Source organism: Jatropha curcas, chromosome 7 (genome assembly GCF_041381405.1).
Source record: "Jatropha curcas cultivar XTBG-Jc1 chromosome 7, XTBG_Jcur_1.0, whole genome shotgun sequence".
Lineage (NCBI taxonomy): Eukaryota > Viridiplantae > Streptophyta > Magnoliopsida > Malpighiales > Euphorbiaceae > Jatropha > Jatropha curcas.
In genome coordinates, this window is record NC_143157.1 from 18,266,782 (window position 1) to 18,292,392 (window position 25,611).

At 31.4% G+C, this 25,611-nt stretch overlaps 1 pseudogene; it reads right to left on the reverse strand.

Moving 5' to 3' along the window:
- Positions 1 to 13,171: 13,171 nt before the first annotated feature.
- On the reverse strand, positions 13,172 to 16,473 carry LOC105635925 (uncharacterized; annotated as a pseudogene).
- Positions 16,474 to 25,611: the final 9,138 nt, after the last annotated feature.

Consider the following 25,611-nt stretch of genomic DNA (forward strand, 5'->3'; position numbering starts at 1 on the left):
TCTTCTTCCTTTATCCGCAACTGATGGTATCCCGACCTGAGGTCGATCTTAGAAAACATACCTGCACCTTTTAACTGATCAAACAAATCATCAATGCGAGGCAATGGATACTTATTCTTGATTGTCAGTTTGTTTAGTTGTCTGTAGTCGATGCACAATCTGAATGATCCATCTTTCTTCTTTACAAATAAAACTGGTGCTCCCCAAGGTGATACACTGGGTCTGATAAAGCCTTTATCCAATAACTCCTGCAGCTGAATCTTTAACTCTTTTAGCTCGGCTGGTGCCATTCTATAAGGTGCAATTGATACTGGTGCTGCTCCAGGATAGACATTTATGGTAAACTCCACTTCCCTCCTTGGTGGTAACCCTGGTAACTCTTCTGGAAATACATCTGGATAATCACATACTGTTGGTATGTCTTGCACCTTGGATTGTTCTTTCTCTGCTTGTAATGCACATACCAAGTATGCTTCACAACCTTTCTGCATTAATCTCTTTGCTGCTATGGCTGATATCACATTACCCAAAAAATCTCGCCGCTTCCCGACTACTGTAATCTCTTCCCCTGCTGGTGTATATAATGTCACCCTTTTCTTTGCACAATCAACTAGAGCATTATGTCTAGATAGCCAATCCATGCCCAAAATAACATCAAATTCCCTAAATGGCAACTCCATAAGATCTCCTGGAAATTCCTTTCCATGAATAACAATTGGACAGTCTTTGATCACTGTATGAGTTGTTACTACACCTCCTAATGGATTGGTAACCAACATACCCTGACCCACATGTGCAACCGCTAACCCTTTAACCCAGGGTATAGGCACACTAATGTATGAATGAGATGAGCCAGGATCAATTAAAGCATAAACTCCATGATCACATAAAGAAAACTCACCAACTATGACATCTGGAGCTTCCTCATCTTCTCTGGCTCGCATGGCATAAACCCGGGCTGGACCCCTGGTCTCAGGCCTGTCCACAGTCTCTGACTGCTGTCTCTGCACTCCGGAGGTCTCACCTCGACCTCGGCCTGCTAGGAACGGTGTAGGAACTCTTGCCCTTTTAGGACAATCCTTCTTCTGATGGTCTGAGGCTCCGCATGTCCAACATTTACCAGTCACCAACCAACAATCTCCACCATGTCGTCTGCCACAATGCTCACAAGGTGACGAAGTATAACCGGCTGAATCTGCACCTCTACCAGTGCCTCTACCAGAACCTCTGCCTGAACCTCGACTCCCACTGGTAGAACTAGCCACCACTGATGCTGCTGGCATATTAGTGCCCCTGACTAAGCCTTGACTAAAAGGAGGCCTAGAACCAGATGAACTACTTGCACCTCTGAATTTCTTGCTCTCCGGCTGATGTGTACTGGGTGCACTCTGAGTCTGGTCTTTTCTCTGCTAAGACCGCTGGCGTCTAGAACGCTGATTGGCCTGTATTCGCTCTATCTCTTGAGCTGCCTCTACCAAGGCTGAGAATTCTCTGAATCTGGAAGCTACCACTCCCATCTGAATCTCATCATTCAAGCCTTCTTGAAACTTCTTACACCTTTCGGCTTCTGTAGCCACTATCTGCTTACCATACCTGCTGAGTCTAGTAAATTCTCTTTCGTATTCAGCTACAGACATTCTGTTCTGTCGCAGGTATAAGAATTCTTTCCTTCTCGCATCTAGGTAAGCCTCGGTAATGAACTTCTTCCTGAATTCATCCAAGAAGAATTGCCAAGTACGCTGATCTGCTGTTACTCTCTGTTGCACAGTGGTCCACCATGTATATGCCTCCTCTATCAGCAATGAAGTGGCACAAATCAACTTGTCTTCGGCTGTACACTGCAATTGTTCTAGGACTCTCGATGTCCCATCTAGCCAATACTCAGCTACTTCGGGACTATCATCTTTGCTCGCTTTGAATTCCTTTGCACCATATTTTCTAAGCTTCTCCAATGGGGGTTTTCTCTCTCTTTCTACTATTACGGGTGTTTGAGGCATCACCCCTGCAATCTGTCGAAAAGTGTCTGCAAGTTGCTTTAACAACACCTCTTGACCTGGTGCTGCTGGAGCCTCACCCTCCACTGCTCTGGAGGCATGTGACTCACTCTCCCCTTCTTGTGACATCCTCCTAAAAGAACAACAACTGCTTAGTTCATCAGGGTAGTCATGGCATGTACATATACTGACTTATGCATGCAAGCCCGAGGAAATTAAACCTAGGGCTCTGATACCAAAATTTGTAACACCCCTTCCCGGTCCACCCGTAAACCCGAATGAACCGAGTCGAGATGCTACAAACTGGTTGACTATGTGGTCTGACATGCTGAAAACATACTATATATATATTGAATATAATAACATGCTGGTACTGTTTACAAAAATAATGTAATTTCTATTTACAAAACATGATACTAGTTTACAAAATGGATTGGGCCCAACTGTATGCCCTGTACATGCCATAAAAAGAATAACAAAATGAGTTTCTACCCTGAAGACCGAGTCTTCTACAGATGAACGGCAGCAGTTGTAAACGGACTCTCTATGGACCAGCCACAAAACCTGCGAGTTAAACAGGTAACTCGCTGAGCAACTAATGCTCAGTGGATATCTCAACAGATAAAGAAACAATAAAGCACATACTTGTATATAAAGAATCCTGTAGGCACACAAGGCACATATAAGCACACATTATGATACTTTCATGATATCTTGATTATCTTTTGTACTGTTTCTAATAATACTATATAATTCATGAAATGTTATGTCAAAATATCTGTATGGCTCCATAAGGTTATAGTGAAACCGAAGTGATAAGAAAAACTGTATGAAACTGTATGAAAACTGTATGCTTGGCTGCTATGGCCTGTATAATCATATCCACTCAACGGCCTGTAGCCGGAGTTCCAAACTGGATGGGGCGCAGATCTGCTATTCTATGTCGCGACATAGCCTTATCTACATGGTTTCTACCTAACCTCAATGGAGCTTAATATTAGCATGTCAACAATGTAACACAATAGCACATAAATGGTTTCACAACTTCCTAGTTCATCATGTTGATTTGATTTCACATCATATAAATGCTTACATGTTGTTTTAATCCATGTTCTTATGTTGTATTATTGTTTTAGAATGATTGGATGCATACTAGGTGAGCAAAGGAATCAGATTGCAATGAAAAAGAAAGCCAAAATTGCATGAAATCATAAGTCGCGAGCGCGCCTGTGGAAGTCGCGAGCGCGAGATGCAGAAAATAAGAGACAGTGTGTTATCAGGCACAAGTCGCGATCGCGTACTTGAGAGTCGCGAGCGCGTAGGGTGCCAAATGAGAGACAGTGAGTTTTCATGCCAACTACGCGAGCGCGCAACGCAAGTCGCGAGCGCTTCCAGGCCAAGGGCCAACCTCGCGAGCGTGTCTTGCAAGGTCGCGAGCGCGAGAAGAGCAAAATGAGAGTCAGTGAGTTTGAAGTGAAAGTCGCGCGCGCGCAGTGCAAAGTCGCGAGCGCGCGACGTGCTTCCAGCCTACGCAGTGCCAGGTCGCGACGCGTTTCCAGCCTGCGCAGTCTGCACTCTTTTGGTCATATCTCTCAATATACAAATCCAATTTGGGTGATTCAAAAACCCATGCAAAGCTAACACATAGAGGAACAAATAACTCTTCTATGACACTTCCTAATTCCATCAATAAATGGGGTCAAAATCAAGATGAAGGTCTCCCCTTTTTTCAACATCAATTCTATACCTCCTCTGTTTTCTCACCACTACCATTCTCTAACATGAAGCAATATATTAGCTCAATAGCAACACACCACACAAATTCTCATGCAAAGACAATAATAAAAATCAAGAGATATCAAACCTCCACTCCAAAAGCTTGAGCTCTTCTAGCTTCTCTTCTCTACACTCTTGGAACTTCCTTCACCTATCCATAACAATTCTTATCCATTACCCACAATATAACTCAAAGAAGTTGAATAACACAAAGCTTCAAGATATACTACTTACTTGTTGCAAATTGAGGTTGCCCTAATGCTTAATTACCACAACTACCATGAAAATGAAATGAAGGGAAGGGAAGGAGATGAAGAAGATGGAGATAAACATGAAAAATGGGAAAGTGAAAATGATTTTAACGGGTAGGCTATCACAATAGATGTAAAACTTCCTACATGGCACCTCAATTATGCAAAGGTTACAACTTAATACCCAAGCTCAAACTTTTAATGCAAATCCTTCCTCACCTTTATACCTTAATCTTTTTCTCTCACTCAAATAAGTCCACTTCTAATCTCATTCTACCCCAACCGGGTTTGGTTCAACTCGACTCAACTCCATGCAAGACTCGACTCAATGCAAGACTCAAATCAGTAGGATGTCACAATAATATATTTACTTTAAAAATAAATAAATAAAGTATATATGATAATTTAAGAAAATAATTATATCCTTAGTGGTTACTTTTACATTTCAACAACAACTGCTACTAATATTTTACTAAACTCAAAAATTCATTAGCTAGCCACTATAAGCTACCAATTAGAATAAGTACTTGTTATTTGTCAGCAATTACTAGAAAGAGAAAATCAAATAGGCTCTACATAAATTTGAATACACAAACTTAATGGTAATCTTCATATTTGTTTAAGGAAGATTATATATTAATATAGATATATATATATATGACATCTATTTATTTTATAACAAAATTAACTATTACACATTATATACTAATTGTAGGCCTCTGAGCGAATATTCACATGCGAACTTTGAAAAAAAAAAAAAAATTTCTTTACATTTTAGCTTATTTTCATCTGTGGTTTCTGAATTGCAGGCCTATCACTTTATCGTCTTTAAATTTCAATTCATCACTTAAAAGTCCCTCAACTCTGATCGAATAAAATTGTTGTTTACTAGTTTTCCTGCAATCAACCAGTTAAAAGCTGATGTGTAGGGACTTTCAATAACTGAATGGATTCAATCTCTATCAGATAGGAAGAACCACTCCAACCCTGTACAAAACTTACGTGATTTAGTTGAAACTCTTTTAACTTTATAATGTCATTCACTTGCTTCAATCTGCATATAAAAGTGCGTATTTCACAAAACCCCCAACCATATTCTTGCTTTCACTCACACTCCTTTTTTTTTTTTTTTTTTTTCCTTCATTCTTTCACCATTAATTCATTTATCATTTCATTTTCTCTAGGTTTAATTAAAAAATTATCGAAAACCATTTTTATTAGTAAAGAACTCTGATTTTATAATTTAACTATGTGATTAATTTATGGTGAGAGAAATACTCTAACATTATGATTAAGCATTAAAAATTTAAATTTACATTTTATAATTAAATCTTTCTTTCCATTTTTTTTTTATTTTCTCAAGTATCCTTTCATCAGTATTGGCTACTTTCTTCTTAAAAATATAAATTAATTTATTAATTCTCTAATATATCAATATTTAATTTATTAATTATTAATAATTTTTTTATTTAATTCTTCATAAACCGTCAAATATTATTATAGGAGCATATTAGAAAGTGTAGTTAAAATTAATTGTTTTAAACTACATTAAATAATTTTCTTTAATTTGTGTAAAAATAGAAACAACATATTGTTTGGTAGAAACAAAGGAAATAATAATATAATAAAATATTTTTGATTTCTTTTAACAAACACATGAATATTTTAAAATAAATATACATAGATATATAAAGGAAAATATTATATACTGAACTTAATTAATTAAATTTCAACATTATATAATAGGAGAGGAGAATTAAATGAAAAAAAACTTTAATTTCATAAAAATATTTGTAGATTTTTTTAAAGAAATCAAACTAGAAATTTTATTAAGGGGAAACTATATACAGATATGGGATATTGATCAATATGTTTATATATTTTTGTATAGAAAGTCTAATAATAAATTGCTTATAAGAAGATTAAAAGAACACAATCTTGATTTAAAGTATCCGATCGAATTGATAGAACATAATATTTATGCCATAGGCAATCGCTTGCTTCACTTGGTGGCTATCCATAGCCACTGTTCGACTTCATGGTCTTTCTACAAGTCTGATCTGATCACTTTCAAATTTATTTTTTCTGCATAATTGTTCAAATAACAAAATACCCTAAATAAAATCAACATAATTGCGATCACAATAATTTAGAACTAGATTTGAGAATAAAATCTCAAAATATGGGCAATGATAATCACAATATTTGGACAATAATAATTTAGATTTGTATCAAAAGATACAACTCTGAGGATTATTTCAAAAAAAAAAAAAAAAAAACAAGAAAGGAGAAAGGAGTAACCACTGGCGAAAAAGTATTTTTATATTACTCCAATAAAAATTGAGGAATTTTTAAGTGACAAATTGAAATTTAAGGATGGTATACTTCATGAACAAACAGTCAAAATATTTTTGAACTATGATTCAAGTAATAATGAATGAGGAAATAAAGTAAACAAAGTCTTGGTGTAAGTTGATTTTGTTTCTTTAGTCCCTAATGAGAATTGAGGAATAGCTCAAAATTCGACAAGGTAGGTCATTGTCATTGTGTTACTTGAAACATGGGATAAGCATTGACCAAATTGACAAATTAAGGGTTACATCACAAGTAATTTAAGCAAGCAACATCTCAAATAACCTATTTTAGGTATATGGTTTTTCCTCATTCATTGGCTAATGTTGAAAAACATTCCTTGTAAGGAATTATAATGGAAAGAAGAGGACCTAAAATTCTTATACATAGTTCTATGAATCTTGAATCCTGAAATAACTTATTGGAATGAATTGATGCTTGACAATGACAAAACAAAAAAGGCATACCACTTAGTGCATTATTGAAACCATCAAATTTATATATAGAGATATATTTAGTCTTTAGATTTGAAACCATCAAATTTATATATAAAGATATATTTAGTCTTTTGATTTTACTTAAATAACATTAGTAAGTACCTCAGTTTCAAAAATTACACTTTGTAATCCCTGCATTATAATTTCATTGTATTATAAGGTCGTTAAGTGATTATAAAATGTTAAAAGTAGTAATTACTATACCATCCTTAAAGATAAAAACTTATGGACGATATAGTAATTACCCTATATATATATATATATATATATATAGGGTAATTACTTTTTCTGTACCAATGCTATATATTCACTTCTTACTTTTTAAGAGTGTATATAAATTCTGCCATTCTTATGGGAAGAAATTATAATGCACAAACAGCCTCTGCAGCATGTGCGCATTTTAATATTGGAAATACTCGATTGAGCTCTTTTTATTTATTTATTTATTTTTTGAGCTTATGGAGTATTAGGAGTTGGAAAATGAATCCAACGTACATAACCAATTGTTTAGTGCCAAACTATTTTTTTTCCCCATGAATTTTCTTATAGCAACATAGATGGTTATTCTTTTATTTTAATTTCTTTGATTGATCTTGAACTTATTACTATGCATATTAACATGGATAAATTTCAATAATATAATTTAATAATAAAATATCTACTATCAAGTTCGAATCTCTCTCCTCCAGTATTCAAAAAAAGAAAAAAAAAACTTTAAATTATGTGAATTTTAATGATGGAAAAAGAATAAGGATGACATTCTGAACTAAAATTTAATTCTCTCCATATCTCTCAATACTTCTATGAAAAATTATATATTGATTGGAGAAAAAATAATTAGAGAAAAAAAGATTAAGACAAAAAAAAAAAAAAAAGAGTGAAGTGAGAAAATCTATGACAGTAATGTGTCTATATGAATTTTTTTTCTTAATTTTACATTTCACTTGTATTATCTTTCTATTACCAAAGTTTGTGAAATGTGATAGCAAAATATTAATTATCATACAAAATTTACGTTTTTTTTTTTTTTTTTTTTTTTTGAAATTTAGGAATATTAGTGATGCACTATTCATAAATTAATCCAAGGACTGACGGCGGAAATTTAAATCATTATTCTTCAATAAGATTGAAAATATGGATTTAGTATGATATGTACGTAACGAAATCGAATCCCATGAACGTTAGACGATCTTCCATCACATTATTAAAGACCAGGTTCAACTTCTAAAGTCAAATCAAATTTTTTTCTTTTTTTTTTTTAAAATCTTATAATACCAAATTAAAAATCAGTTTTCTTTTATTAAATAGTAAATAGCTATACTATAATTTGTTAAAATTACTCATAAAACAACCTTATTATAATTAAAAAATGTTGAATGTTTGAAAGGGATTTACCATATGTGATCATTCAAAAATATAATTAGAAAAAAAAAAAAACTTATAAAAAGGATTACAATTCTCATAAGTTCTATAAACATGGAGTTTTGCACACAATCAAATCCATAAGAGTCTTATATAAAAAATACTATAACTTTGAAATCTATAGTTGCATTAATAGTTTGATATGAACTTTGTAAGAATTATAAATTTAAAAGTATTTGTTTCTCCCATGCCAATTTCTCAAACCTTACTGTAAAAATAGAGCAATCCCATCATGCTCCCTTGTCTTTTACTATAATGGTAATTGAGGAACCTGTATTCAAACTCCCACTCTCCACACTCTCAATTGAAGGGAGTAAAGCAACCAAAAAAAAAAACTGAATTTTATTGATAAAAGAAATTAATGCATTCATATTATTTGTAAAGTAACAAATTTGTATATATTTTTATTCCTTACACACTATTGCTTGTAGGATAGAAAGGAGACCCAATGTACGCATTCCATATTTGTCCATATTTATAGTGCTGGAGAGAGTTGATAGTGCTGGAGAGAGTTGATGTACGTAGCATTTCCTTGCTTTTGCAAAAATGCTATTTCCATATCTTAAATACCTAATCTTCAGGTTACAAACTGAATAACTTTACTATTACGATAAAATTATTCTTTATAATATATTGCTTCTTGGACACAAAATAAAATTTATATATATATATATATATATATATATATATATTTTGAGAGAGAGAGAGAGGGACAGCTAAAAGTTTTCTTCATGTGAAGAAGAGAATTTGAGATGTCCCTCTCCAGGGCTTGGAACCGATTCAACAAGAAACCTTTGAGGCCTACCAAGGTGCACGTTAATATTGCTTGTTATCTCATTACCTCCACCACTAGGAGATGTAGGACCCTTGGGAAGTACATTCAAGACCAAGCTGCCCTTCAAAGGAAGGCCCTTCCCCTTCCCTATTACTATGGATGAGAGCTTTCTAGCCTCCGAACCATGGCATAAGTAAACAACAAGAAGAAGAACAAGTGCGACTGTGCTTAAACGAGCCATTTAGAATATTTAGGAGAAATCTTAGGGAAATATTTAGAATCTTGAAAGCTAATAGTTTATTTGTGAGATGGGAAGTGTGTTGGTGTTTCCATATGTATATATAGAAGTTTTCTTCGACGTATCGTAATTCAATGTATCAAATAATGTTTTAATATAAATATCGGCTTATCGAACGGAAGTTTTAGAGTGCGTTTGGCACGAATCAACTAGTAAGAATCTGCCAAACAATACAGTCCTGTCGGCTACTGTACCTCCAAGAATCTGGGGTGGATGATGAAGAAGCAGTGGCAATGGCGGCTAGCTATTAAACTCTTCTTTTTCTCCCCTATCCCAACTAAAGGTAGTGGCGTTACTGTTGAGAAAGGTTGAATCCTCACGTCAAGTTTTTAGAATTGAAAGAATACTTATGAGCTGAAAAGTTTGATATATATGAAGAGAAATGATGATATTGCTATTACCAACATTCTTTGTAAACAATTTCATTGGTCCAGTACGTAGTTGTCTATTCTTGATACATATTCAAAATATTTTTAAAAGAAATTTTAAAAAATTAGTTTAAGTTGTTAGGGTTTTATTTATGACATTGGACTTCGTTAGAAATTACTACTCTAGTACCTCTCAGGATTTATTTATGAAAAGATTTCATATACTTATACATGAAAATAAATATCACGAGTCTACTGATAGTAGAAACAATCGCGAAAACCGAACTACTTCCTTTAGCCACACTCTAAAAGCGTCTGCCTCAGTAATTTTTTCTTTTTGAGCAATAGAGTGATGAAGAGTTTTATGAGAACCTGTTTCTCTACTTCATATTTTGTTGGGTAACCATAATTCCAACAATACCCTTCATTTTAAACTCTATATAATTATTATCACAATAATATTTAATTAATTAGTTAATTGTTAAAATTAATTAATATATTATGGATCGGGGTTTATACACTCATGATGGACTTAGCCGAATCTGTCCATAAATTCCAACATTTTACTACAAGCTTGATAGGGTTTATTTCAAATTTTAGAAGTTTTAGCAATTGTATCCATTTTTTAAAAAATTAAATGATTATTATATTTTGCAATTATATCTTGTCTTTCAAAATTAAAAAAATAATAAGAATAGTAATATTTTATTTTCAATATTAAAAAAATAATTTTCTCAATTTTAATTTCTCTGTTTTTCTCTTTTTTTATCTGTCCACCCATTATCTCCACCAGCATCACCATGTTTTGATTTTTCCCTTATGCTTCTTCTTCTCTCCTCTTTTTTTTTTTTTGAAGTATTGCTTAATCTTTTTCTTCAATATCTTCTTCTACATTCCCATATTCACCACGGATCGATATTTCAATCTGTTCTTTATATCCATCCCATTCTCTCTTCTTCTCTTCAAAACCCAAAAGTTTGACTTTGTTTTTAGTTGCCTTCTTTTTTCTCAGTTTCAGTTTTCATATATGTATTTATTTTTCTTAATATAATCTTTTCTTTCCATGTATAGTTGTGGACATGTTGTTAATTTGTCATCTTTTATATTTAGATTAAGTGTACTGAAAACCAAAAATGATGGTAGTGGTGGGTGGGTGGGTGGAGATATAGGAGAGAGAAGATATTAAAAAATAACAATAAATTAAAAAAAGAAAAATTAATTATTTTTTAAAAATTTTGATAGGTAGAATATAATTTGTTTTTTTAAAATTATAGTATTTTCATTTAATTTTAAAATAGGATATAATTAAAAAATAAGTGTAGAGGAGACATTTTTATTTAACTCTTATAGCATTTTGATACGTACGTAGTGTAACTAGAGTGTATGTTTAACAAACAAACTTGAACTCAATAAAACTTAACTTGACTCAACTTATTTATAATACAGTTTATAGTCTCTTCTCAATGCCAATTAACCCAAAAGAGTAACAGAGAAATGTAAAAGACTTACCTCTCTGTAATCTACAGAGATAAATGAATTTAATAGGCATGAAACGAAAAAAAAGACCAACATCATAGCATCAAAATTTCCAAGCAGACACATCTTACAAACGAAACTTGAATTACCATGGATCCATTTATACAAGAGAATCAGTATTGTAAGAGAGAAAGGAAGAGGGAAAGAGAGACGATGCATATATGTACTTCAGCTTCTAATGAACTGACAGTGATTTTCGCAAGTGTACGAAATTGCGACAAGTAATAAAAAAATGACAAGAGTATCGTTCTCACGAGGATTGTATACCAAGTATCAAAATTATGTTAACCTACTATTAACAATCAGGGAAATTATTTTAATAAATTAACTTCAATAAATAAAAGAGACTAAAAAGAAATTAAGCAAGGCAATTTTTGATAATAAGAAATCAAGGATTAAAAGCTACTAGGGATTTTGACTTCACTTAATTCTATCCAATTTATTTTATTAGTTTGATAATCAATTTTAATTGTTCAAGTATGAGAAACAACCCTAAAATCACTAACAAGCTGTTCCGATTTATTGTTAGCTATTTTGATCCAATCTAATTACCTATCTTCTAATAGTGCAATCAAACATGAATTAAATCATTAAGTTTTATGGTTTGTTTTGTGAATTCATAACCCAAGGTCATTAACTTATGAAAACCCCCTATGAGTCAAACCATATAGCTTCCGCATCAAGTTCTTATTCTCATGTAATTTATTATCTTTTTCATATCAAAAACCCTTTCTACCGATAGTGATTAATGAAATAAATCAATTCAGGGGAGAGAAATTCTACTTGGAAGCATTAAGTTCAATAATAAATTATACTTTGAACATAGAAAAGCAAATCTAATATTATAAATTGGAAAAAAATTAAGCTACATCAAATCTCTAGTATGAGAATTTAGTTCAACATAATTATTAAATAAAACTTAATTAAACTTGAAAATAATTCCATAATCAATGTGAATAATGAAAAGTAAAAACAAGATTAAGAGTTTAGAAATAAAAACTAGTCAACAAATAATGTGATCGGCTTCCTTGAATCTTGGCACAAATCTTGATCACTTAAAGTTTTAGAGAGAAAGAAAAACAATAGAACAAAATATGGTAGAACCAAATATCTCAATAATGAATGGGTTCTCTCTTTTTATAGACTTCCTGAGGAAAAACTCCAACTTCATTTAGAAAATAGAGTCTTTATTGAGAAAGAAATCTCTTGGAGATAGAAGATTGTTTAGACTTTTAATTTTTTCTCAATTAGGACTCTCCCATGCATCTAAATAGGATTTAAACTTGATTAGCACGTTAGGAAAGTATTTCATGTGGGCCCATGCAAGTGGAGGAGACTAGGCTGACGTAAACAAAACTTAAATTTCGGCACGGATGTACCAATTGGCACGGGCTGGAGGTGCTGGAGTCTGAGTTCTAAGGTGATCACAGCACGAGCCGTGCTTAGATGATCACGCCTTTGAATTATATCATTCTGTGGCACAGGCGTGCCGGTCCGCATGGCTAGGGCGTGTTAGGCTCTGAGTCTCCGAGCGGATTTTTCCTTGAATCCTACACGGGCGTGCTAGGTTGCATAGCCAGGGCGTGCCAGCCTCTAAGAGTTTTGCTTATTATGCTCTTTTCTGTATCAAATTCCCACAAATTTCTTCAAGATCAAGTGATTTATATTTCAAGGAAGCTTTGAACAAATATATAATTAAAACCGAATAAAAACTAACTGAAGTGATTAAAACTACTAAAAATCCCAACAAAAACTATATTAAAAATATTATAAAAATAACTCCTACCATGATCTATGCTAAAATCTAAGTTATACCTTTAGCGTCAAAAGGACCTACATGCATCTCTTAGCACACAAAAATTGCTGGGAGCTCTCTGTCACCACCATCCATCGTCACTCTAAACAAGACGTAAGCTTAGAAGCCCAGTTCACTGGCTCTCTCTTTTTCAAAGATTTCCAAGTACTGATGAATGAATGTGACTGCAAGAAGAATTCCTGTCCCTGAACCAATTGCGCCAATGGAATCTGCCAACACTGTCAAAGCACCAATGCACATCCCTCCAAAAGCTGCAGCTGTGGGTATCTATTGATATATCTCTTGTTGCAAGTTTTGTATGTATTGATATAGCTCTGGCTGCAAGTTTGACTCCCAATGACCAGCCATAACCATATTTTGTTCCTGCAGAATTGGATACTATTGTGTCAACTTAATAATGACACAAAAATAATTGTGATTTACCAGGTTGATCCCTTAAAGTACTAATGACAATCTTAAGTGAAATCACACAAAGGTTGAGAATGAAAAAGAGGGATGTTGTCTCTTACACAAAAAGATCATTCTTTTTAAAGTTATAGGAAAAAGTCTTGGAAAGATATAACTAATCCTTTAAACCATAATTGAGCCATTTTTATGTTTGGGTTTATATGACGATTAACTAATTGCCACCCTTTTCTATGATAATCCCAAACGGCAACCCACAAACACATATTGCAAGGCATGAAACGTAGGTGATGCCATAGACCTATTATTGAGGCTTCATGAGAGGATCTCTTCCTTGACTATCTTGACAAGAAAGCCAAAGATAATAAAGAAAATAACATTGTTCTCAGACAAAACAAGAGAATAATATATCCAATCTCCTCAAAATACAAAATAAAAGAGGTGAGAAAGCAGGTGGAAACTAAACTACGGCAAATTCATATAACAAATTATTAAATCCTAAAAAGATGTGATGAATGAAGAGTGCTCAGTTAGGAAACAAGAAATTTGTTCAAAATATCTAAAAAAAGAGAATTCTAAGGTCACATACCTTCAGCTGCTTGGACACATCTTTAGCAGATGATCCAGAAACTTCAACCCAAGTTTGGAAGAAGAATGCACAATGTGACAACATAAAAGTCAGATAGAAAAGCGCATGGAAAGGTTTATTGGTCACATTAACAAGGCTACAGAAGAATAGAAGCATTGCCAGCATTAGCAAAGAGAGCAGGGAAGCTAACATGAGGGAAAATAACTACAAGAGGGAAAAAGGAGAGGGGACGAGGGGGTAAGAAGCGAAGGACTAGGAGGACAGTTCCCAAAACTTTAATCAGCTTGATGGTACAGTCATGTAATATGCAAGGACACCAACAGGTACTGGCTGACGACCTGAATATTCAGATTCCTTCCATTTACCCAAAAGATTCACAAGGAAGTTTCCACCTTATCTCCTGTACAACAACTGTAAACAAACAAAATTAATATATTATGGATATATTCGGTAAAATTAGCTATTTTAATAAAGTTTAATCGTTTTAGCAGTTTTTTATAAAAAGCTAAACGTTACTTAAAAAGATGCCATGGAACACAGTCTAAATGACAAACCAATCATAGGAATCTTTTTACCTGGGAGATAAAGCAGGTGCTAGAAACCAGAGCAGACTGCAAAATAACTGGGATATTGGATGTGTAGAACAGCTTGATTGGATATGAACCCTGCTGTCCAGGAGGATCTTTTAATATCACAGGTAAAACCACGTGGAACCCTTGTAAATATGTCACAATTACATTTATCAATACTGTTGCAAGCAGATTTGTCACATTTGGAAGATTTTGCCGGTAAAATGCTCTGTGTAGGGCACGGGCCTTGTCTGTATCAGTAATCAGATGATGGACCGAAGCCAATAACAGCACCTTCAAATTCAGACCTCCTCCGCTAGTAATGGTGCTAAATGCTTTCCCCATGGTATTTTCACTGTAATATTGTAAGGAGAGCTCTTGTTAAGATACCCTATTTCGTAGAAAATGTTAATATTAACTCCATGAAAAGAAAACTAGCTTATCGGCACCGATCCGCTCAACCTAGGGAAGGAAGTTTTTCACCTGCAGATATCTAGAAACAGGAGACTAGAGCTTACCAGACATTGTTTGCTATGAAAAGTGAGGTTCCAGAACCCAATCCATGTCCTTTCTGGAGAAGCTCATCCAAACAGATAAGAATGATCCCAGCAAAACAAAGCTGAATGATAATTAGAATGGCATTTCCTACTCCAAGTTGGTCAACACTACCATACATCTCTGAAAGAACATACGCTACTGCTTCACCAACAGCTATCAGGATGCTTAATAATTTCCGGGCACCATTGCTAGGAGTAAAAGAAAAAAAAAAATCAATCAAGGGCAATTTTAAACATGCTATTCAAGTAAGTGGAACCACATGAGCTTATAAGTGAGTTTAGTTGCCTACACCAAGCTGATCAGAAACTTGTTTTTTTTTTTTTTAAATTATTATTATTTTATTTATATATATATTTTAATTAATTTGGGGTATAGGTGAGACTCAAGATAAGTTATATTTTCTTATTACTTAATTTTGACAAGTAGTATTAATTATTTTATTTCAATGGTTTTATTCATTAACCATCATTCTACAATGATGTATGAGTACAACCAATTTGCACAATTAAGACATTAGTTAAGAGTTAGGTTGCAAGCCAAGTTAAACAAATATAATTTATTAATACTTCAAATAAATAAACAATCACAACATTACTAGCTTATTTACAGATAAATTGACAATTTAAAGAATTTCAACATTTTTAAATGAAATTAAATTAATCTACTAATTTTCAAATGTATTCATGTGTCTGAAATTAATAAAATTAAATATATAATAGGATAAGTGTCTGACCCGTGTCTTTAGTATTTGTAGTATTTGTGTCCGTAGTATTTGAGGTACGGTGCCCTAAACTGTATTCGAAATTAATAAAATAAAATAAATAATAAGATAAGAATCCCTGTCCAGAGTGTCTGAGAGGTCTCTAGTGACTGAGAAATGTCGATGTCCGTATATGTTAGGTTAAGAATAGTGCACAAAAGATTGATAAACTTACAAGAGGACACGGTCTTCACGAACATTATTGTTCACTTCAATAATCTTTGACCCAGCAAGAAATTGCATTACTAGGCCAGAAGTTGCAATTGGAACGATACCAAGCTCCATAACAGTCCCACGGTTTGAAGCATACCAATAGAAACGATCCGCACCAGTTGTCGAATGAATCCCATACAATGGGAGTTGACTATATACCGAGAAAATGAAAATGGAGATCACAGTATATATGACATTCCCACGGAAGGGAACTTTTCTGTCAGCGCTCTGAACTTCAGGAAGAAACGGCAGGAACGGCTTCACAATATCAAGAACCCTAAATCCATCTCCCATCTTTTTTACTCCTAACTAAGCCGTTCTTTAAAACAAATAAGTAAAAGCTGTGATAAAGCACTAAACAAACCCAAACTGCAATTAAGAGCCGAAAAAGATACCTGTGATTCGAAACTGTGATAAAGATAATTTGAAGCGAGCACACTTTATGATGGACTAGGGCATAATATTTACGTGTTTATAAATGGGAGTTCATTCACGTTGAACTATCCAGGTTTTATGTTTTTTAATAGTTTTTTTTTTTAATTTGGATTATCCAAAATATCAATATAAAGTTCATATGGAATAATATATATTATATCATTAAAAAGAATATTTCATCTGTATTATTTGTAAATAGTATTAGTATTTTTTTAATGTGCATTGCACGTTATTTATGGTCGTTGATACTCAGTTGTGCTTACTTGTTGCATTTATCATTTTTAAAAGTATTCTTTTTCTCGTTTAAATTTTTTTTATGATCATGATTTATTTATTTATTTATTTAAAGATTTAATATAAATAATATGTTTCAAAATTGTGAAGGTGTGTTGTTTTTATTAATTGAATGGATTACAAATTTTTCTTTTATTATCATGGTTAAATCTTGAGTACATCTATCACGAATCAAATATATACTCTAATATATAAAATAAATATATTAAAATATAACGTTTAATTATACAATGAATTTAGCTTCATAAGCCTATCCATAGTTAGGGACTTGGATAATAATAATGTGTGAATAGTGAAATAAAAAAGCTGTATAGGCTTTTCGCATTGGATGTTTTTAGGCATCAACCAACACACAACTTCAACGATGGGGAAACTCAAGATAGTATATTTATTATGTAAGAAAGCATTTAAGTCTATCAATTTATAAGAAGAGTTAAAACATAAAAATAATACATGATTAACAATAAATATAACACTAAAAGGTAAAGATTATGGTATCAATTCATACAATGACATTACACTTACTGAAAGAATAAGACATCATTACAAATTCAATAATTTCAAATTAATAAGAGCTTAATGTAATAATTTTCGATAGTCAAAAACAACAAATAATTGATAGTTAAGCATAATTAAAACTAAACATATGTAGCGGTATAATATGACAAATTCCTAATTAGAATAAGATTAGATTTATAATATTAATATAATATAAATAATAAATTGATATCATAATTAGAATATGATTAAACTTCTAATTATATTAGAATTTTACTGCATAGATAATATTAACCAATAATTTTATACTACATAGATAAACGTCTCATAAATATTTATAGTAAACATCCCATTTATTATATTAAATCAAATATTTAAAATTTTTAAATAACAATCAAATCCGCTGTATTGATCCTATTCAATTAATTTTAATCCAAATATGCTTAGTCCTACAACAATCTAGTTTTTTATCAATTGTCAAAGAAAAAGATCCAACCTTTCTTTATGTGTCTTCCCTAATAATCCCATGAACGATTCAATATTTTAATAAATAAGAAAATAACAGTTTTTCTATAAAAAAAAAATTAAAACTAATTCCTATTTAGAATTAAATTAAACTTCCTAATATAATTTAAATTCAAATAGAAAATTAATATAACCAATCAAAATTCAAACAGGAAATTAACATAACCAATCAAAATTAAATTACATTTATTTTTCAACCAATAAAATTAAAGTCCTCAATGATATTTTTGTCAATTCATAAACTTAGCAGGCGCACTTTAGGAACCCAATGTTTCCTCCCCTCATTCGTACTTATATATATATATATAGGAATTTCTATACATGCAAAAAATATATGATTTATAATATTATAATTCGAATATTGAAATTTTCATGGCTGTCTTACTTCCATCGAAATACTTGAAAGTAAAAAAATAAAAAAAATAAAAAATATTATCTTGAAAAATATTAATCTTAATATCAAATAAAATATAAAATAAAAGGGAGGAAGAAAAGAGAAAAGGAAGTGCAAACATACTAAAGAAGGAAAAGAGATATGCAGCGAAAATAAGTTCTGAATTTTGGTTATAACTTTAGCAACAATAAAAATTCCATTGCTAACCCATTTGCAGAACCAACTCTAAACAACGGCAAAACAAATCAATGTAAGTTATAATTTTAGAAACGGACAAAAATTACGTTGCTAACACGTTTGTAGAGACCTTTTTCAACTCTTAGCATGAAAAATAATGAAACAAGATTTGTTAATTAATAAAAATAATATGATTAAGGATACAAATATAATCAATCTGATTAAAATTTATTATATAATTTTAATCGATAAATAGAATTAAAATTTTTCTAATTAGATGGTCCATCTCTTTAAAATATGTTGCTAAATAATTATAATCTATAAATCGATAAATCTAAATTATAAAAATTATAAATACAAATTATTCTATTAATTTATAAATAGAGAGAGAATTAAAGTTATATTTATCATAAGAAGAAGACGTGATTGCAACCTCAATAATTTCACAATAGCAAAAACAATTAAAATTAAACATATATATCGTAGTGATAAGACAAATTCCTAATTAGAATGAGATTAAATTTATAATATCATAAAAATAATAAATTGATATTATAATTAGAATAGGATTAGTAATGATATTTTTGTCAATTCATAAGCTTAGCATGGGCATTTTAGGAACCCAATGTTCCTCACTCATTCGTACTTTTATATATATCATAGATAGATAGTAATAATTTTCTAATATAGTATTAGCTTAGAGAATTAATTATAATTAAATAAAAAAGCAATTAAAACTATGTATATCTTTCTATTTAGAATTAGATTAGACTTCCTAATAGAATTTAAATTCAAACAGAAAATTAACATAATCAAATAAAATCAAAGTATCTTTATTTTCCAACTAATAAAATGAAAGTGCTCGAACTTCTAAATATATTATAGATAAATAGATTATAGATATAGATAATTATAATAATATTTAATATATTAATAGTTGTAATATTAGATATAATTATAATAAAAAAATTCTTCAATTAATGTATTTATTTGAATAATATTTATAATTAAAATAAATGTGATTTCAATAATACTATAAACACTAAAACACATGATTATAATAATATTCAAATATCAATGATAATTAAAATAGTGATAATTATAAAACTATATTCTCAAAATCATAATATTAGTTATCATAATTAATAAGAAAATATGTTATATATTACGGTATATAGTGACATTACGTGTCATTATACTATTATCCACTGGAGTATTAGTTATAATAATAATATTAGCTCATTTTTAATATAAAAGAAATCCTATATATTACTTATAATTATATATAATGCATAGTAAAAGGTATATATGCTAATGTGACTATGCATGTAACGTTAATTAGATACACGCTTGGTTCGTTTTGTTCAAGCTTGGTTCGTTTGGAAACCGAGTTTTTTTCGAGCCAAACTTCGAATAGTTTATAAACAGTTTGATTTGCACCCCTACTTGAAATTAATAAATATAATAAATATTTAAAAATTAGTAAAATTAGTCTATTAGAATTTAGTAAATTCTTTTATTTTTATTACTTATATTAAAATTAGATTTTGATAGAACTATTAAATATTTTTTATTTAATAGTGATTAATTTTTCCTTCAAGATTATTTTTTATTTTGCTAAAATACAAAAATAATAACAGTTAATGTTTAAATTACAGTCTCTAATCTTTTTTTTCCTAATTACTTTTTGACTAGTTCTTACATCTACAAAAAAAATTTAAATCCTCCATTGAGCCATAAATCCAATAATTGTTTCTCTTACATGCTAGACTGAGATTAGTCCATATGATGAAAATTAAATCAGTCTCTTGGTAGTTTCCTTTATGTTGTTGAAAGATTCTTCAAGTTAGGAACTTATTTTTTTTGTTTTGACCTTTTTTTTTTTTTTTTTTTTTTGTTCCATGTATTCAAGAAATTTACAATTAGGAAACTTCCCTTTTCAGTCATTTTCAAATGCACCTTTCTTTCACTTTCCTTCAAATTTCAACAGTACCTGAAAATGAGAATTTTAGAAGAAACTCAAAAATAGAGCTTGTCATTTGTCAATATAATTTCATGTGTGCATTATGATATGTATGAAATATGGATTCCTTTCAACATAAAAATGTAATACTTACTTTTCTTTTATTTCTTTGTTCAAATTTTCCTTTTTCAACAAAAATAAATAGTCAGAAATACAATTTCCAAAATCTAACTCCAATCACAATAATATACTACTTTTCATAGTCTTCCAATCCTGATTCAAGCCACTTGCTTATAATTGAACATTCACAACTATACCTAATGGAAATGTAAATATGCCTATAATTTTATAAAGAAATTTTCTAGTTTCCAACTCCAGGACTTGGAACTGACTGCAAAGTTCGATAATCACCAATTCCAGAACTTGGAACTGATTGCAGAGCCTGGCCTCTAGCAATTCCAGGGCTTGAAACAATTTGATAATGTCCTGCTCCAGGCCTCGGAGCTGAACGTAAAGCTCGAGAATCGCCAGTTCCTCCAGGGTTTGGAAATGGTTGCAAGATTTGATAATGTCCAATTCGAGAGCTTGTAACTGACTGCAAGACTCTATCAATCTTGGAAAGATTTCGAGTCTCACTAGGAATAGCCTTCTCCACTTGAGGGAGCTTTCTTGCCTCCAAAGATGGAGAAAGGCAAAGTAATGCAAGAAGAAAGATTAGAGCAATTCTGCTTAAAAGGGCCATAAGATAAGAATGCTGAAAGAAAGAAACAATTAAGCTTAGTTCTTCTATAGCTTATTTTCTCAATATAGCGCTGTAATAAGTAGACAGCTAAATATGTACAGAGATTCCCTGATATTATTTCTATGAATAGAATAAGGAAAGAGAGGCGTAAGGGACGAGTAGTATATATGAATTTGAAACTGTGAATTTTAGAGCAACATATATATAGATTGAGAATTTGGTTTAGGCACATCTCTTCCTTGGGCGCTAACTGCTGCTAGTGCTCCATTATGTTCCAAAAGATTTAATAGGAACTGAAAATAAATATACAGTACACATGATGGAATTGAACTCCCATGGTGGCTTTGGCTATTCATATTTCTGTTAAGAGTGCATTTCAATTTGGCTAAATGGATAACTTAACTCATGTGTTGTATAAAAAAACTCGTGCCGTCAACTTTTACTTTGATCTGTTAAACACTTTTTTTTTATTACATAAGAAATCAAGAAGAAAAAGAAAACCTACTTCAAAAAGTCAATACTACAAGCATCAGCCCAAAGAATCGGAGGGAATAAAATGATCCAACCTAATTAGATAATCAACTGGATAATTAGTTCATAGTAGACATGATGCAAATAGCAATCCCAATCACAAACCATCAAAATTCCAACTTTTCAAATTATTTTATTAAAACTACTAAACACTTTAACGTACAAAATTGCTTTATTAAACAATTCAACTTAGCAAAAATTTTCTATTAAACATTCCAACTTTTAAAATTATATCAATTGAACATTTATTTTCTATTGAATTGTTTCAAAAATCATAGTGAACACATATATCAAATTAATATTTTGTATATAAAAATTTAAAGCACCAAAAAATATTATTGCTATAGTGTGGGAAAAAGTGGGATCTTACCAAAATCATAATTTCAGATACATGTACAATAAGCCTAATGTAAAGTTTCAGATTCCACAAAATTTTTTTGCATAATTAAATATAGGGATGAATTTATATATTTGGCCGCTACTAGTTTATCCTCTTGTTATCTGAAATACATTAGTCAAAACTTTTATATTCAAAATTTAAAAATTATATAAGTCTCTCACTTTTTTCTGTTACATTGCTTGATATTATATTAAATTTACTCTTAATCAGAAGGACTAAATAGTGTAACAAGAACAAATTGAAGATTATATTACTAAATTCTAAAAATAAGGGATTCGAAAAAATGGAGGACTATTAATTCATGGAATTGAAAGATTTTCATGCATAGTCTAATTTTATCGTTGTAGAAGAGAGATAAATCTTATTTTAGAGGTGCGTTTTTATGAATTAAACCATTTAATTTTATTCTAAAAATACCTTTCACATATATAAATTATACTTTTCCAAACAAATAATGAAATATAAAAATTTTTCATAATATTCTTTATATTCACAAAAGAATATTGGGGAAATAAAAGAAAGTAAAAATAATAAAAGGGGAAAAAAATATGAGGAATAGCAGTTTTTATTCACAAAATTTGTTTTAGATATAGATTTAGACGCACAATTTACTAATACAAAACTAAAGTAGTTAGTTGATTTTCTTTCTCCAATCCCTTATATGAGAGCTCAAAATTAGAAAAGTTAGGGAACATCCAAATTGAAATATGCGATAAGCGTTGAACAAATTGACAAAATAAGGGTTACATCACAACTACTTTGAGCAAGCAACATCTCAAATAGAATAGCCTATCGATGAAACTGTTCATTCGGATCATTGACTTGCACAGTTTGTTTATAACTTAAAGAAACTGAAATGTGCACACAAAGGCAAAGATGAAAAACAGGAAAACCTATGTGCGGTTCATGATTAGGTTCCAGTTGACCCGATTGATCAGTGCATTATTGAGACCATATCCATTGGTTTTTTTTTTTATACATAAAAGGCCTAATGAATTAAAAAAAAAAAAAAAAAAGATAAAAATACGATTTTGTCTCTATGTTTTGACGTAATTAAATAGTTTGTCCCACCAAGCCAACACAAAAATAAACTCAGAGAAAAAGAATTTAATACATCCAACGGCCCTAATTGCTCAATTATTGGTCTCGAATTAGACCCCACCTTCTACTCCGATTCTTTCTTTCTTCCTTCTAAGTCTAACCTGATCAATTTCAATCCCCAAGAAAAACAAAATCTATTTATAATTTAATTTTAATTGATTTCTAATGGAATTAAAAATAGATAATTCAACAAGTATAGAGCATAATTCCTGATTTCTAATGAAATTTTTTTTTTAGTTTTCACCTTTTTTATTTGACCCCTAAATTTTTGAAATTTTTTTTTAGTCCCTCTAGATCTAATTCCTGATTCCGCTACTGTTAATAGACAGACGAGCAACCATCTCACACATTACAATAATATATGTATTTTTAACTTTCACTTATATGACCAAATATGATAACAAAATGTTAATTATATTCATTTTTCATTGCATTACCTTACACAGTGACTCTAAGTTATGTTTGGTATGATGGATCATGTATATAATGGAAAGAATTACATTACATGGTTAATTAGATTATTTGGTTAGACTTTTTTTTTAGCTTGTCATGTAATTGAGATTATATATATAATCTTTATTATTTAGATTGATGTAATATTCATTAAAAAAAATCTATGTAAAGTTCATTACATTTCTCAAAACTGATACCCATTCTCAACCACTACTCTACTACCACAACCCCTAGACTTTGCTCATAGCCAAGGCCAGCCATGCATATTCGAAGGGTCTTAGCATCCTTTCCGACTGTAGGCCTCATCTAGCAATGTCTATCCAAGGATCTTGCACTACCGTATATGGGCTCAATGCCTTCGGGCATCCCGAGCGGCATAGTCCTGCCTATACCGAAACCCCCATTGCAGGAGAGATGCGCACTATAGGCCCTCGGCCCTATAGTGTCCATAGAGCTCCTTCTCTATGGAGACATCAGTCCCTTTTGCTAAACATGATGCCCGCACCTAGCTCACTAGGGCCGGGCCTCGCATCCCGTCCCCGGGGCGGCGGAGAGCATTACGCCGTGTCTCCCCTCTCATATTCTTGGTCCATATGCCATACAACATGCTATTCTCGCCTCCAATAGCCTTACTTCGTCCATAGGGTCACCATTGTAACATCCCTTCCCGGTCCACCCGTTAACCCGAATGAACCGAGCCGAGACGCTACAATCTGGTTGAATTTATGTCCTGTCATGCTGATATCATCCTGTATGCTAACTATGAATACAAAACATTCCCAATTGAACTCCAAACTTTCAATATCTCCAACTAATCATCATAACACAATAACCTTTTATATATATAGTCATAACTGTATAAATCCTCAATAGTATTTAATATCCAGCAATTAATTGCATTCATGATCTATATCAAGTCTTCATGACCTAATCATACCAACTATAATAAAATAGTTCATATTAAATCATTTCCTCCAAATACTTACACCAAAATAATTACATGCTTCAATTATATTTCCAATTACATAAGCTCTGACAAATGTAATAATTATACATGCCATAAATCTTAATACATGCCATACTTCATAATTATACAAATCTCAATCTACTATGACCAAATTAAGCACTTATACTTTGATAGTACTCCTCAAGTCTTCAAGTAGCAACCACGATCTTCAACCTACGCGTGATAAAAATCGACGCGCTGAGTATAAAACTCAGTGGTGCTCATAATTTACATACTTAACAAAGTGTGATGACAACTAACTTAAAATACAAATTTCATAAAAGCCTTGAAAATCATAGATTCAGTAAATTTCAACATAAATGTATCTTTATAGCAAAGAATAAACTTCTAATTCATACCATAAATAATTTAGTTCTAATTATCTCATAACTCCTTTACATGAACCTTTAATCACACATTATGATACTATCATGATCTTACCTGTTGTTCATTGTGTTGTATGAATGAAATCAATAAACATGTAAGAATACATAACAGTATATGTTCATTGTCTTACTTGCTATTCATTATGCTGTATGACTTATGCACTTTTAGTCACATCATATAAGTTATGATTAATAACATCTCATGACTGTATGGCTCCTGAAAGATTCAATAAATAAACTTGTAAGCATATATAGCATTATACTTTCATGATCTTACCTGATGTTCTTCATGTTGTATGAACTCTGCAACTTTGATTAAACTCAGTGAATATCACAATGAATAAAGAAACATATAAGCACATACATATGTAGAAATAAACATTTACTCACATATGGAATGTAAGCACACATATCATGATACTTTCATTTTACCTTGGTGATCTTTCTTGCTGTTTAGTATACTGTATGATTCATGCAATGTTATGTCAAGATATCTGTATGGCTCCATAAGGTTATAGTGAAACCGA